At 51.3% G+C, this 14,952-nt stretch overlaps 1 pseudogene; it reads left to right on the forward strand.

The window, feature by feature from the left end:
• The window catches only part of LOC141938295 (hydrocephalus-inducing protein homolog), an 86,271-nt pseudogene that overhangs the window by 55,373 nt on the left and 15,946 nt on the right, over positions 1–14,952 (forward strand).

Below are 14,952 nucleotides of genomic sequence, written 5' to 3' on the forward strand. Positions count from 1 at the left end.
ACTGTTCACAGGGATCTTTATAATTGACAGCTTGGCCTTTGTCAGTATTTCCATAACAGCTCGCCCCAGTCTCTCAGCCAGTCCCGGGGTCCCAAGGGCAGGCAGGTCTCGCAGCACCCTTGGATGGCAGCTCAGAGGGGGACATTTCAGCAGGATCACTGGGTGTTCTCCTCCCTGGACCCTTCTTTCCAGGGAAATCCAACTCTCCAGAGAAGCTGCCAGCTAACCCTGGTGTGCATTCCCTTTCTCCAAGATCGCTGACCACAGATATTTAGGTGAATGTGGAATAAATCTGCATCAAGCTCCTGCTGATACTTGTGTTTTGGAAGGTGTTTTAAAGGATTGCCTTGGTGGTAGCTTGAGGAATACTCGATTACTCACCCAGTTGACTGCGATGAGACTGTCCCTGTGCAGTTCGGAGCCCAAAGGTTTTGCTGAAATGGGGAAAAGGTACCAGAAAGGAATTAAAGTGATCAGGGTGCAGGTGAGGCTGTCTTGCCTGGAAAGCCAAAAGGGGATCTGTGAGCTGAGCTGTGGCTACCTGCCTCCTGCAGTCAAAGCCAAGACCCTGGGAGTGGGCTTTCCACCTTCCTCAGGTCTTGAGAACTTTATTCTCTTGAGGTTGGTCAGAAGCCCAACTCCCTGCATTGCACACGCAACACGGATGATTTTGAGTCTGTAGACTCTGAGAAGCAGTTGGGTTGTGGTGTTGTATCAGAGGGAAGAGTGAGAAATGAAGGGAGGAATTTGGGGAACTGAAACCATGAGAAATCAGGAAAAAGTCTTAAGTGTAAGAGCATCCAGCTTAAGCAGAGGGTTTTCATGTGAACTGCAAGACATCTCTTTCCTGGGGAGGTTTCTTTTAAAACCAGCTCTAGGAGGGCACAGTACCTGCTAGGAATGAGTGACCCCCTCTTTACCTGAAGGCAGTCTGGCTATTTGGGTTTTTCCCATGGATCCTGTCCACTAAGCTTCCAAGGGAGGGTTTGCTAGCATTGGCCCTTCTATCACCTGTTTTCCTTAATATAGTTGTATTTTTTTTTTTTTTTTAAATCAGTTCCTACAGCTTTCTGTAAGTATTATGCTTGGCAGTGGTACAAATCAAAACAGTAATCCTTTGGGGCAGGGACTATTACAATTGTAGGCAGCACATGACTCACAAGGGCTTTTTGTGGATAGTGGGGTGTAGCATTACGGACGTTTGAGAGCAGAATAAATGGGATGCAGCATAAAAAGAAAAGGGGGCTTTTGAGGAGCCCAGTGGATGTAACTTGATGGCGGTAATACGGTCTGTGGCTGGTGGGTAGCAAATGCAGTGCGTTTTCGGGACGCCCTGCTGGCCCCCGCTGGGTGACAGCTGACTCCTCCGTGCAGGTGGTGAAGGAGCGGCTGCTGTGCCACGCCGTCGTGGGGAGCAAGGCAGGGAAGGCACCGATAATGCAAGTGGATGTCACGTGCAAGTTCATTGCTCCCGTCCTGCAAATGTCCTCCAGAGAAATCATTTTCCGGGTGGAGAAGGTAAGTCTCTGGGTTTCATCCTGGCATTGAAGAGCATGGCTGATGACTGAAAGCCTGGTGGGGGGGTGTGCTTGTGTTCAAAGGAGGAAGTTAAATGGCTTCTCCAAGTCTGTGGGACTTTGACTATTGACCTGAGCTGGACCAAGATTTTGCCATTAACACTGAGATCAATATTTCGCTCCTCTGGGATTGGGAGCAGTCCCACCAGCTGTATTCTGCCTTCATGATGTGGAGACAGAATTGAACTGCTGAGCCAGGGGCACAGGGCGAGATGTGTGGGACCCACGAGAACAGCGTGGGCTTTGCACAGCCACCTCGTGTGCTGGGGCTGCAGGTGGGCGAGCAGAGTGCTGCATCTGAGCGATGCTAAACCCCCTCCTCACCCATCCTGAGGTGCTTCGTAAAGTAAGTGAGGATGTTTTTAGAGATGGGACTGGTTTTTAACTTCACCCAAGTAAAACTGAGATAACAGCTGCTCTGCCGAGGGGGATCGTGGCTACTTCTAGAGAGACACCGGTTCCTGTACTCAGTGTGAAGGGAGGTTTTTGGGGATCCTCCAAGGCACAGTGATGTCTGAACACCGATCCTGTAGGGAAGCTGAGAAGAACTGAGATTCCTGTCAGCTCCTCAGGCTGATGAGAAAAACCTGTCATCTCTTGTCTCTCTTTGCCTTCTCTGCTGTTGGTATGGATGCTAGCTCTTTGCAATTCCCCAAGCTTCACCTTCTTCAAAGGACCCGCAGACATCCTTCAGCTGCAGTGATGATAACACCAGTGCAAAGCAGATGCCCTTTAGTCTCTGGATCCTGACTGCTGCATCACCTTTCCCTCTCCCGCGAGGTGTCTGAAAAAGAGAAGATATTTCATTATTTAGTTTCTGTGTTTTCAGGTCTCTCCTCTGGTTCCCAGGCTTCCAGAGAAGCACAAAATCCTGTGAGCAGGCAGTTCGGGTTTAATTAGAAGCTTTTCAGCTATCCCTGATGTCTGCCTGTGGTCTGCTTGATGCCACGCGCTCTGATTTATCGAGTGTTATGACACTGCAGCTGTTTGATATTGATACATCCAGAACCAGTTTCCCAAACACTGTCTAGTTGATATAAAAAAACCATGCAGGAAGCCCAGAGCAATGCATAAACAGGAAAAAATAGCTTAGGTGGAGCCAAGCTTTGAGGCTACAGACAGCTTGTCACTGGAGCAGGGGCAGCAGGACACCCGTTGCAGCCCGACTGTTGAGGTTTCTAGCTGGCTGTATGTGCCTGTAGATGTTCAAAGCTAACCTTAGGTTGCTACAGGCTCTCCACTATGAGCCAAATCCTGCTCGCTTTTCTCCTCTGACCAGCATCACTGCTTTTATGAGGCTACTAGAGCTGATAAGGTTGTAAGAAATTACTGTATGTGAGTGAAAATCATCTTGTGCCATTCTTCTCGAGAGAGGATACAAAACTGGAGACAAGTGGTCTGGGTTCACTTTCTGCTATTGATCTTGTTCATGCAGCTGCCTCCTCTCGGGGTCCTATTCCCTCCTCTGTATGCAAGAGTGTTTCCCTGTCCCCGGGGGATGCTGTGGTTTCTAAACATGAAAGGCATCTGATATACTTAGAGAAAAACCACCTAGAAGGGTAGAAACTAATAAAAATAGTAAATAGAGGTGTATGCCCTTTGGGGTTGAAAAACTTCACATTGTTTTTTTTCCTTGTGTCCTGTTTCTGTAGCAACCCAGTGATGTCCTAACTCTGCAGTACCAGCCTCTTTCTTTAAAAAACGCATCCTCCCTGCCACTCAGCATTGTCCTGGCCTTAGAGCAGCCCTTCTTAATCTGCGGTGCAGACCAGCAGCCCCTCTCTGCAGACGTTCAGGTGAGCAGCCGTGGGCCTTCCTGATGGTGGGGTTTGAAGAGGGGGGGGTGTGGTGGTACGTTTCTGTTGGGAGGTCCTCTAGTAGAGAAGTTTATTCTTTAGACTCAGTGGTAGACTGGCCTGAACTAAATCAGATTTGAAACGAGCTGCTGAAGGAAATGAACTATCATCTGGACTGGGGAAATACATCCTGGCTCTAAGACGTGAGGAGAGGGGAGCAGGCAGCTAGGTCTGGGCAAACCGTGTAGTAAAGGTGTCTCTTGGAAGCCATCGAGCTCTCCAGCAGCCATTCTCAGATAACCTCAAGAGCAGCTTGCTTTCTTCAAGGGCAGCCCTGCTTTCAGAAAGGCTGAGGAAGCTCGTCCAGCTGCTGCCTGGCCCCTGCCCTGTTGTTGGTGGAAGGTGTTGGACATGGGCTCTGCTAAACACTTGTTGTAGACACGGCCACCACTTCTGTGCTGTGCCGGTGACTAGCCCCTGCAAGGGTGAGGCTGCAGTGCCATGCTGCTTGTGCTGTGAGGGTAAAGGAGTTCCTCTAGAGCTGGGGCAAAAGGCCCTGGTGTGCTAGAGCGCTGATTTAGTTGTGTATTTAGCACATAACTTCTGTGGGTCCCGAATTCAGCAGAAGAATATTTATTTTCCTCGTGTATTGATACAGAGCACAGTGAGATGAGCCTGAGATAGCCTCAGACAAGAGCGTGGTGGGGCTTGCAGTCAGGTGCACACTGTGAAGGGAACGCAGGATGAACTGAGAAGCCTACGCTGGGGTCACACGTTGAACATTTACACATTTCGTGCTGCCAGACCTTGGAACTTCAATCACACTGACGATTAATACTCTTCATTTCCTTGCAGCCCGTGAAGCTGGAGATAGGGGAGGAACTTCATCTCTCCATCAGATTTAACCCTGCTTATGAAGAGGATTTGTGTACCCAGGTAGTAGAGAAGGTTCTGAAGATACGATTTCTTGAGCATCCTCATGAGGAGCGGGTCACGGTTTGGGGAGAAGTCTACTTTCCGAATCTCCATATCCAGCCCACGGCCCTGGACTTTGGCTGCATCTTGAACAACACTGAAGGTGTGCTTTACATCGAGATGACCAACTGCAGCCCGCTTCTTGTCCAGTACCACTGGGCGTTCCTGATGGACAGCCACGTGAGCCAGATGAGGTATGTGCCCCTTTGCTCTCTCCTTGCAGCTTTTCTCCTTCCTCGTGTCCTGTTTGTGCTTTGCAAAGACCAAGGCTGTTTGCCTGTGTTCTGACAAATTGCTTTCAACTTTCCCTGTGGGAGTAACACCTACCAGCCGTGGTCGGGCTTAGGTTCTCAGGGAATAAGTGATCTCCACCAGTTTGACGCTGGGAAGGAGACAACATTCTCCAGCCAAGCTGGGGCTGTGAGATGCTACCAACACTTTTTGCATTGTCCATAGCCTAGAGTCCTACTTTATTTCTGGAGCTACAAACCTATACTTAGGCACTGGGACAAGCAGATATATGATCTTTCTTTCCTGCCAACCCTATGTGTTGTCATTTTACACTAAGAACCTACACAGGCACTGCCACCAGAACGATGTGCTGCTGCCCCAGTCTCTTGCTGCTGCTTTGCTGTAGCCCCCATACTGGTTCCCCTGGGAAGGAAGGCTGGTATTGGAAAGCTGCTTTCTCAGACCTTTGTGGCCTGAGGCAAACACCACACTGGTGAAGTGAGTTTTCATCTGTTAAACTGCTCATCACATTCCCCAAACAGCTATTTAGTGTTTTACAGGGAAACGGCAGGTTCTGCTGCAGCTTTGGGTACAGCTGTAGGTGTTGGTGGGAGCACTTGTCTGAACGTCTGTGGGAAGCGGGGCCATCCAGCACTGGGCTGTGGTTTCCAAGCCCAAGAACAATCTTGCAGTCATGCTGGAGCACATTTATAAACACATTTCCAGCAGTTCCTCCTGCTGTGGCCTCTCTGCATAGCACAAAAGTCTAGTCTGGGCAGTTTTAATTACAGTAGCAAATGGTTTTTCCATAATGCCCTAGGAAACTGAGCAAAGTTAACCATTGTGCATTGAAGTGCTGCCATTACAAACAATAGAGATCATCAATAAACACGTTTGTTTAGAGAATTGGGATCTGGCTCAGAGGACACAACCTACTGGGAACTGGAGATTAGCTATGGCTACGAGGAGAGCTTGGCGGAGAAGACCTGGGCACTGGGCTAGCCTGTTCACAGCCGGATCTTACCGAGTAACAACCAGTCTTTAGTATGGCCTGGGAGTATTTCTGCCTTGCTCTTGGTAAAGCAGGGGGTAATTATGTTGTGCTATGGGGGTGACCTTTAATAATAACCCAGCAGTGATGTTAACTCGCCTTTTACACAGGGTGAAAGCCATGCACAGCCTTAAATCTGTGATTTCTGCTGGTGCCACAAACCCTGCTCCTCTGGACAGGGGATGGATGGCGGTGCTGGTGTACTCAGAGGGGTGGAGCTTCAGTGTCTGTCTGGGTGATCTGGGGATGCGACCCTCGGAAGTATATGAAACTGGAGCTTGTTTTGGTTTGTTTCTCCTTCTGCGTTAGTTATCGTTGCTGCTTTACCTTCTCCTGTCTTTCCCTGCGGTGACCCGCTGCAGAGCCCCGTTGGGAGGGTGCGCTGTGGCATCGCTGCCTACCCCGGGCATGCTGGGCAGCCTGCACCAGTGCGGGCTGGTGGAGACACCTCCTAGGGTTCAGCAGATGCTGTCAAGATGAGCAGGGACGTTTCCTTCTAGGTGAGGACTTCAGGACATGCGCCGTCATTGCCTCTCCTTCCTTTTCCTCGCTCTGCTCTTGGCACCGTGCAGGGACAGTGATGCGAGGTGGTGGGCAGAGGGGCCGTGGTTGGCTTTTCCTGTGGTGCAGCTGTGAGCCCCTGTGCTCTGGAGGTTGCTTGGTCAGGGGTTGCAAGGTCTTTGTGTGCTGCCGCGGGGTGCAACAAGGCACCCAGAGCGCATGGGTGCCTGGGCAGAGCCCAGGTACCTGCTGGTCTTCAACCCCCAGGATGCCCCAGCTCAGGCTTGAGCTGCTTTCTGGCTTCCTTTAGGGTGAAACTGGCCTGCCAAGCCCACCCAGCCTGGCCCCTACCACCTCAGACTGTCCTGTTCACCCCTTTTACAAACTTGTTGAGATCCAGCTTCGGCCTCCTGCAGCCTTTCCCTAAGGATAGGAGATTGAGAACCTCTCTCTTCCCAGGGCCAGGAGCCTCCTGCTTGCCTTTCTAATCACCCAGGAGCATCCTGCTGCTCTCAGCTGGTTATGCTCAACCAGTTCTTCTGCTCCCCCCTGTTTCCTAGTATTCTTCACCCTTGCAGCCACACCCTTTGTGTTTCCAAGCTCTAGCGCTTGTCCCCCTGAAAGCATCCTGAAATAGCGAGTGTCCAGATCCCTGCCACAAAGACGGCTGGAGCACATCTCTCCTCCTTTGCTATCGGTCACGGGAGTCAATACAGTCGTCTGTTGGCAGAGATGATTTTTGAAGCATCTGGTACAATTGTAATTGGTACGGATTACTTTAAATAGCATCTGCAAAATACTGCTGTCAGGGCTTGTTTAATTTTGAACAAAGACTGTAATTGTATTTATTGTTAGAGCTACTGATTTGACCGGAGGGACCTCTGGGCAGAGTCGGATTGAGAAACATTTTTCTATCTGATAGAGAATCAGGAGCTCACCTGATGCTTATAAATCACCTGGCTGATGTGCAAAGCACAAGGAAGGAGAGGACTTACTGGGTCATGCTTTGCCATCTGTAAAAGCAATGCAAGTCAGAATAACTCCGGTAAAGTCAGTGGAGACTTCGTCCAGGGCTGTGACCTGTCAAGAGAGGGAAGTACTGCTGCCAAAGGATGATCTCCACAAAGAGCCGCTGTGCCTGCGATGCCAGTGGTGGCTGGCCCTGGTCCAGCTTCAGCTGAACCAAAGTGCCTGAGGAGCTTTAGTGCCTGTCCCCTGCAAAACTGGACCAGCCACATCCCGTGGAAGTACTCTGGGAGAGGCACGAGCCCTGTCAGATGGAGCCTGAGGGGCCTCAGACCCTCCTCTGACTCTTCTCATCGAAAGTGATGGGATGGTCAAGGTCTGTGGGCTTCAGCAGGAGCCGAGGAGTCTTGTGCACCCAAAAATCAAATCCTGTGGCTCCTGCTTAAAGGTGCTGGCGAGCTTTGGTTGCTGCCCCAGGAACATGAGACACTTCACTTCCGCTGCATCCATTCCCACACAATTTCTGCTTTCAAACAAGAAATCAAAATTCTCCCTCATCTCTCAAAACTGACATTTTTTTGACTTGGATAAGTTAAGTGGCTGTTGAAATTGTGTATGAACTTCGAGTTAATTAATACTTGGTCACAGTGGGACCGCTCGCTGCATTTAGATGAATGCCAAATCCAGCTTAATCCCTTCCAGCATGTGCAAGACAGGAGTTGGAGGTGTCGGATCTCACCGCAGCAATGTTGCTTCTCTTCTCTGTCTCTCTGCTGCCTGGTCTGAATTTCAGTGGGTGGTTCAGTAAATACACAAACCTTAGCTCAGCAGGGGAATTTATCCAAGCAAAGAAATAGGCTTCAGGGCCATTTGGATGAAATGCTGTTCAATAGTCACTCTTGATGAGGGCAAACCCTCACCACTGCCTTCCTCAGCTGCTGGCCAGTTGGCCCAGCTCAAGCCCAGTGTTCCCACACCGTGCGCTGGAAAGGCTTTTGGTTTGCACTTGTATTATATTATTTTGTTTTCAGCAGCAAACACTCTTGAGCTGTCTGTAGCTGGCTCCAAAGTGCCTTTTTAATATGCATCTGATGGCCAGAAGGAGAAATAAAAGTGCACTGTAGGGGCCTGTAGCCTGTTCAGGTGCCTCATGGGCATGCGGTCTCTGGTGCTTTTCCCTGTGATGACCTGAGAAGAGCTCGTGCTTTGCTGGGAGGCTTATTTTCACCCAGTGCCATGGCTAGTGGGGGCACCAGTGGGTGGTCCTTGGGGACCTGGGCAAGGATGCTCCACACGTGGGTGCCATGCACTAGGGAAGCAGTCTCAGCACCGTTAAAACTCTGGCATTTAATGTGAAGGGGTGGTGTCTTCTGGCTCATGTCCTTGGTGCTGGCCGGGGCTGTGGGGAGCTGGGGCACTCCTCTTGCAGTGCTGCAGGGTTGGGGGGACGGTCCTCATGTTGCTGGCTCTCGCACAGCCTCAGCCAGCCAGGTCACATCATCCTGTGTGAATCTTCACATGTAGTTTGCAGAAGTGGTGGGATTTCTAGCTCCTCTATTTTGGGAGGTGGGTGTGGGAAGCTGTGAGAAGCTGTGGCCCTAGCAGGCTCAGAAACCAAGAGACAGGCTGAGATACTTTTAACAGGAGGTTGGGGACAGTGGGTGACACAAGGTTGTCCTGGCCTTAGCAGGAAGGGCTCCTCTCCCCCCGGTGTCAATCCTCCCATACTCCCATTAAATCCCCACTGTTAATTCCTGGATGCATTTTGTCTCACCTGAGGGGTGGCCAGGTTGGGTGAGATGGACATGGAGGGCTTAACCCCTTGCTTTCAGCCCCTCCAGCTCCAGGATGACCTGCTTATGTCAGGAGACTCCATCTCTCAGCTCCATGGTGCTGGTGGAGGCACGTCCACAGCCCTTCAGCCCCTCTGGTTTGGGATGGGTCCTCTCTGCAGGTGGAGGAGCTGCTCTCTGCTCCTTGCCTACCTCCCTGCATTCACAGCCTTGGCCAGAAGGTGCTGGAGGGCAAGAGCTGCCTAAATCTTGGGCTGATGCTGAGCATCTTGTTATCTTCCCCTTTCTTCTCCTTTTTGAAGACAACCCCCTTTTCTTCAGCACCAGGAAGATTTCTTGTTCCCCGGATCAGCTTTCTATTGACACCTTGGGTTCCTCTCTCCCTTCCTTTTCATGTTACATTTCTTGTTGTTCATTCTGATTTCCCTCACTGGAAAAAGTCCCTCACCATGCTTTGTGCTTCTCCACAGCAGGGCTCACTAATCACATCATATCCCAGCACCAGGTCCCAGAGGCTTCTGCTTTAGAGAGAAAAATATTGTTGTCTAGGCACCACGATCCCATGAAGTTGCCTCAAGCCATTCTATAAAACTAAGGGTAATTTCATAAGTGATTGTGGATTTTGCATCTTGGGGGTTTACCTCTCCTCAGGAGCCGTTCTTAACCTACAGTATTTATCACAAGCAGCTCTGAGAGCTGCGCTTTCATTTCCTGGCTAGGATGGGTCACAGCTAGCAGTTTTGGGACCATCACCATGACAATGGCCAGACCCATGCGCTGAACTGGTGCATGGACTGGTGTGTAGCTGGAGAGCTTCGAGGTGTTCCTGGCCCTGGATGTGTCTGCCCCTGCGCTGCGGGCATCTCCCTATCACCAGGGACAGGCAGCGTTCAGCTGCAGGCTGCCCGGAGGCACCGTTGTTGCAGATGAGCTGGATTTATTTTATCCTGAGGCAGATGCCCAAGGTAGCAGCTGCTGGAGGTGTTGAGCAGGTGGGTCACCCCTCAGGGCACCCCAATACTTGTTAAGGTGCCTCGGCTGAGAGGAGCGAAGGTTGCACTGGTGGGACTGGAGATGGGCGATGCTCTGCAGGGGCAAGCGCATGCCTTCGTCCCCTCCAGTCCTGCTTTGCTCTTCCACGTGGACGGTGCTGAGGTCGCCTTTGGTGTCCCCCATGTGGTCCCAGTAGCAGGCAGAGGGGGGGCTGGGGAGGAGTGACAGCACTGCTGCTCATCGGTCCCTGCTTGGGGCAGCTCGCCTGGGCAGAGCCTTGTTCTTGCATGTGGTTGCAGGAAGGACAAGTCAGGTGGAATCTCTTGGGGGTTGTGAGGCACAGAGCCTCTAATCCAGAAATGGAAACCAGCCTTAAATGATGAGCTGCAAAGCTAGAGACAAATACTCATTTGGGAACACGTCGTTAAAGGCACTGAGTTCCCAGCTGGGAAGGAAGCACCCACATTGCTGTAAAAGATGGGCCTCGTTTGCCCTCGGGAACACTTGCAGATAGGTGTGGTGACAGGCAGGCATGGTTCCAGTGTGTCCTCCATGGGGCATCAGAAGGGTGAACAGAGTTACTGTGAGCACCTGCTGCAATTTGAAACAGGGAATGTAGTCTGAGTCACTGGGAATGTTTGAAAATGTTAAACCGAACACTCTTTACTGACACGTGTTGGTCCAACTATCAACTCAGTCCTGTCAGTAAGATGAGCTGTTGAACTGCTTTGCTGAATCATTTGCCAAATTGGTCCTCAAATGGTTTGCGTTTAGAAGCTGCTGGGGAGGTGATCATGCCGTTGGTAAGTGCCACATCGGTTATAGCCTTGTTTCAGCAGAGCTGCTGCCCTTTTAGCGCGAGGTGCGGTTGGAGCCGTTGTTTCACAACCAGGGAATACCGGCAGCACAGCAGGAGCTGAACCTTGTCATCGGCATTTGCTGTGTATTGATTAAAAATGACCAAAGCTTCCTTTCCCGGAGCACCAATCGCTGCTGCTTCGGTGCTCCTCAGGGATCAATGGGCTGTTCAGTTGTGAGTCTCTGCCTGGAGTTGCTCAGCGTGTCTTTCCACGCTGCCCCGTGTGTGTGGGGGTGTCCTGTACCGGGCTCCATGGGTGCCCCCGCACGGTGCTGGGCTCTGTCGGGGTTAGGGCACAGCAGGCTCCGGGCTTATCCCTGCTCCTGCCGTACGGCACTTGGAGAAAGCCTCGGGCATTGCTGCTTGCTTGTGCTGACCTGCAGCTGCGGGTGGGTGTCAGGGGAAATATTCCGGATTAGCACCTGGTAGAGCTGCAGAAGTTCTTGCTTTGGCCCTCTGGGTGGGGGAGGCACAGTCTGCAGCTGTGGGTGCTTTCGGGAGGGCACTGGTGGGTCTGCACTGGCTTGTTGCTGTCCGGATCTGCCCCTTTGTGTCTCAGGTTCACCTTTTCGCACAGTTTGTGTATCTCTTCCTCTCCTGCTGTGCTTTTTACCTCCCTACAAGGCTTTCACCTGTGTCCTCTTCCATTTCTCCTTGCAACCAGTTGCCAGCTGCCTGCGCTGCTGCTATACCAGCATCATCCCTAGGCAGCCCCATATGCTGACCTGCTCCATCCTGGTTTCGGAGCTGTTGGGTCAGACCCGTTACTGAGTTCACACCACCAGTGCCCAGCCGGGGGCCGCATCCTGCTGAGGAGCTGTTCGTGCAGGCTTCCCTCCCTCCCACTGCAGGTCCGCAATCAAAGTTATGTTATTTTCCAGGTTCAGCCCTCCAATACCTAAATTTTTCATCAAACCCCAACCACCAAAGGAGGGGGGAGCCTGGTCCAAGTGCTCGGTGTCTGCAGGGAGCAGCTGCAGGGATGGAGGTGTGGAGGAACCAGCCAAAGCCCTGGGAGCCGCAGGGGATCCTGCCCAAGAGCCAGCAGATGCAGATGACTCCCTGGAAGCAAAGGTAGATTTTCTTGTACACCTACTGCTTGCGTTGCCTCCCCCAGCTTGCCACCAAAAAGCCGTGCTTGTGCCCATCCCCCTTTTTGCTGCCCTGCTGTCATGTGCCCTGAGGGCGGGCTGGGCAGCAGGGCCAGTGGCTGGACACGGGGCTTCTGGGGAGGGAGAAATCGGATAGCTTTGCTTGGAGAAGCCCTCTCAGATCCTACGGACCTATGCTGAGTTTGGGGGTTTTTTTGGCTTGTTTTTACACTGTAAAATGAGGCTTTTATCTGCATCATGATGTGAAGGCTTCCAGTTTCCTTCCTGTATCAAGCTGTGCCAAGTACTGTGATCTCCATGTACCACCTTCTCAACCCCAGCTGGAGCCGCCTGTTTTTATGTCTCTGCCTTCACCCGAAACCTGCAGTATTGCAGGGATGGCCACAGAGCTGTCTTTGATAAAATGAGACTTTGCAAAGTCATTGTCTCTTCCTCCTGGCATGGAAAATGGCCTTTGGTCTGCTGACCTTCCTGGTGAACCTCGGTGCTTTGGAACTCGACGTCCATGCTAGTGGGAACTGGCGCCTTGTTCTGCATTGTGTGGGACAGAGGCTGCTCCTGGGGCAATAAAAAAGGATGCAGGAAAGCATGGGAAGTTCTGAAAGCACTGGCGTTGGCATTAAGTTCAAGGAGAGGGGTTGCATCTGCTCACATCCAAATATCGGTCATTTTAACATTATAACTGCACATTTTTTCTGAATCAGGAGAAATGATACCCTGTAGACGTAAAGAATAGTGTGGCTGAATGTTTTCAGATAGAAGGGTGGAATCATCTTTATTTCCTGCTTTGTTGCCATGTATGCAGAAATAAAGCAAAGAAATTCAAGTAGATATGGCTAAGTAGGATCCAAAAGTGCCTCAAAGGATATGTCTGGATTGCAGCTTCATCTTCCGCTTGTGTCACTGTACCACATAACCTCCCTGGGGAGGTGGGAGACCATAGGCCTAGGAAATATGCGGGTTAGAATCTTTGGGAACAGGCGCTTGGCAAAGCTTTGCTAGGCTTGAAAATGTGAAGATGAGAGAAAGAGCATTGAATCTTCTGATTCTGAGCTTCATCTACCGGGGAGGTGTAGCCTCTGATTAGGTGTAAAGATGTCCCATAAATATTCTTGCAGATTCTGCTGATGTCAAGGCCCCAGCACAAAGCACTTCTTCACGTTACTGAAGAAGCAGGTATTACTACATTTCAAAAGCACTCACAAAGCCCTCGCTTATTAAATTAGGGATCAGAAGCCCAGGGATGAGGTTCCTTTTGAAAGATGGCACCTCTGAGGTCAAACACCAGCTCTCAGCTGCTGCAAGACAGAAGAACACCTCGGCTGCCTTCTTCAGGAAGGTGTTGTTCAAGAGAATGACCTGGTGGAGATCCTCAGCTCTCCAGCACTGATGGCTGCACGAGATGAAACCTAAGCACTCTCTGAAATGGAATAGTTGTGCCAAGTCCTTATTTTCCTGGTTTTGATACTTCTCACTTGCAGCTGTGTTCCTGTTTTTGTCATGAAGAACCTAACCTGTCGAGGCTTGGGGTTCTGGGCACATTCCTTGGGCAGGAGTGAGCGAAGCTGGGCTGGCACAAGGGTGCAAAATGCCCTTGAGGTCTCTGCCAGGACTGAGGGCTGAGTGCACTCAGCTTCCCCATGCAAGCTTGTGCGTAGGAAGTGCAGATGGAGCCCGTGTCTCACCTGTGGGTGGGCTTGGACCCACTCTCAATGGATGGCACGGACATACCCATACTTGATTTGCACCCAGGTCCCATCTCAGCTGCTCCTGGCTGGATGAGGTGGTGGAGCCTGCAGCAGAGTGGTCTCACCCAGACCAGCCAGCTGCTTACTGCAGCCCATGATGCTTGTTTTCCAGCTGCTGCCATCCACTGCTGCGGAGCTGGAAGGTGCTGTGGAGACTCAGAGCCTGGTGGGGATCAACAGACTGATGCAGTTTGTGGAGGCAGAGCCCGTCACCTTGGGAATGGAGGAGGTAAGTGGGAATCCATCTTGTGCCACGTTTCCAGTGTGGCAAGCAGTTATGTAGCCCCCCTCCCACTGGTGGCCCTCGATGCTGCTCGCAGAGTAGCCTCACGTCCCTCCAAGCACAGCGCTGCTAAGTAACTGGTCACTGGAGAGGCCACGCAGGACATGTTGTAGGGTTGACCTGTGCAGCAGCTATGGAGGGCATTATTCATCTTGTTGCTAATCAAGTGGTCAACAGGAAATTTCTGCAGTAGCTTTTGCTGTAGCATCTTGAGAGAGCGCAGCATGCAAATCGGAGAGAGTGAAAAGCATCAGGAGTCAGATGAGCTGGGCTGGAGTCCTCCCTCCCCAGCTCTAAGGGCTTTCACCTCCGAATACTGTGTGTTTCTTTAGGCAATAAAAGGTGCTTTTAAAGGCAAGTTCTGCAGTGAAGAGAATTTCTTGCTGCCAGGAGACAGCCCAAATTACTTTAATATGTAGTGTATTAATTAATGCGTTAATGAGTGAGTATGGGAGAAGATTTTTCCCATGGCCGCTCCACTGGTAAGTGGAATGGATACAGGATGAGATTAGGGTGATTTTGCCTGTGTTTGAGGAAGAGCCCCCTCCAGCCACGTCTGTACTTCGCTCCAAGCCATGGCTGCTCTTCTGCATCAGTTTCCATGCTCGACATCTTGATCTCTCCTCGCCTACCTCCAGGTTTTCGATGTCCTGCCGCTCTACGGTGTGCTGCAGCCAGGTGAGAGCCAGCGGGTCATGTTCACCTTCTTCGGCTACACAAATATCGTCGCCCATGTCATGGTGCTGTGCAGGGTGGAGGGAGGCCCGACCTACGAGATCATGCTGAGTGGGGAGGCTTCGCTCATCAGCTACCTCCTAGACATCACAGAGATCGACTACAGGCTGCAGGTACCACACGCTTCTCTTGGCAGAGGTCCTTGTCGTGAAACCATCACCGGCGGGTTGCCACCCACCTAGGGCTAGGGCTCTCTCCCCTTCCCAACTACTTTGTTGGCTCTATGGCTTGGAAGTACAACCTTGGAGTGATATGTCCTGCATTCAAGCTGGTTTTTAATGGCCATCTCCACCCCACTCCAGCTGGGAATTCCTCCTCCTCAAGGTAACTAA

This window comes from Strix uralensis, chromosome Z (assembly GCF_047716275.1).
Source record: "Strix uralensis isolate ZFMK-TIS-50842 chromosome Z, bStrUra1, whole genome shotgun sequence".
Lineage (NCBI taxonomy): Eukaryota > Metazoa > Chordata > Aves > Strigiformes > Strigidae > Strix > Strix uralensis.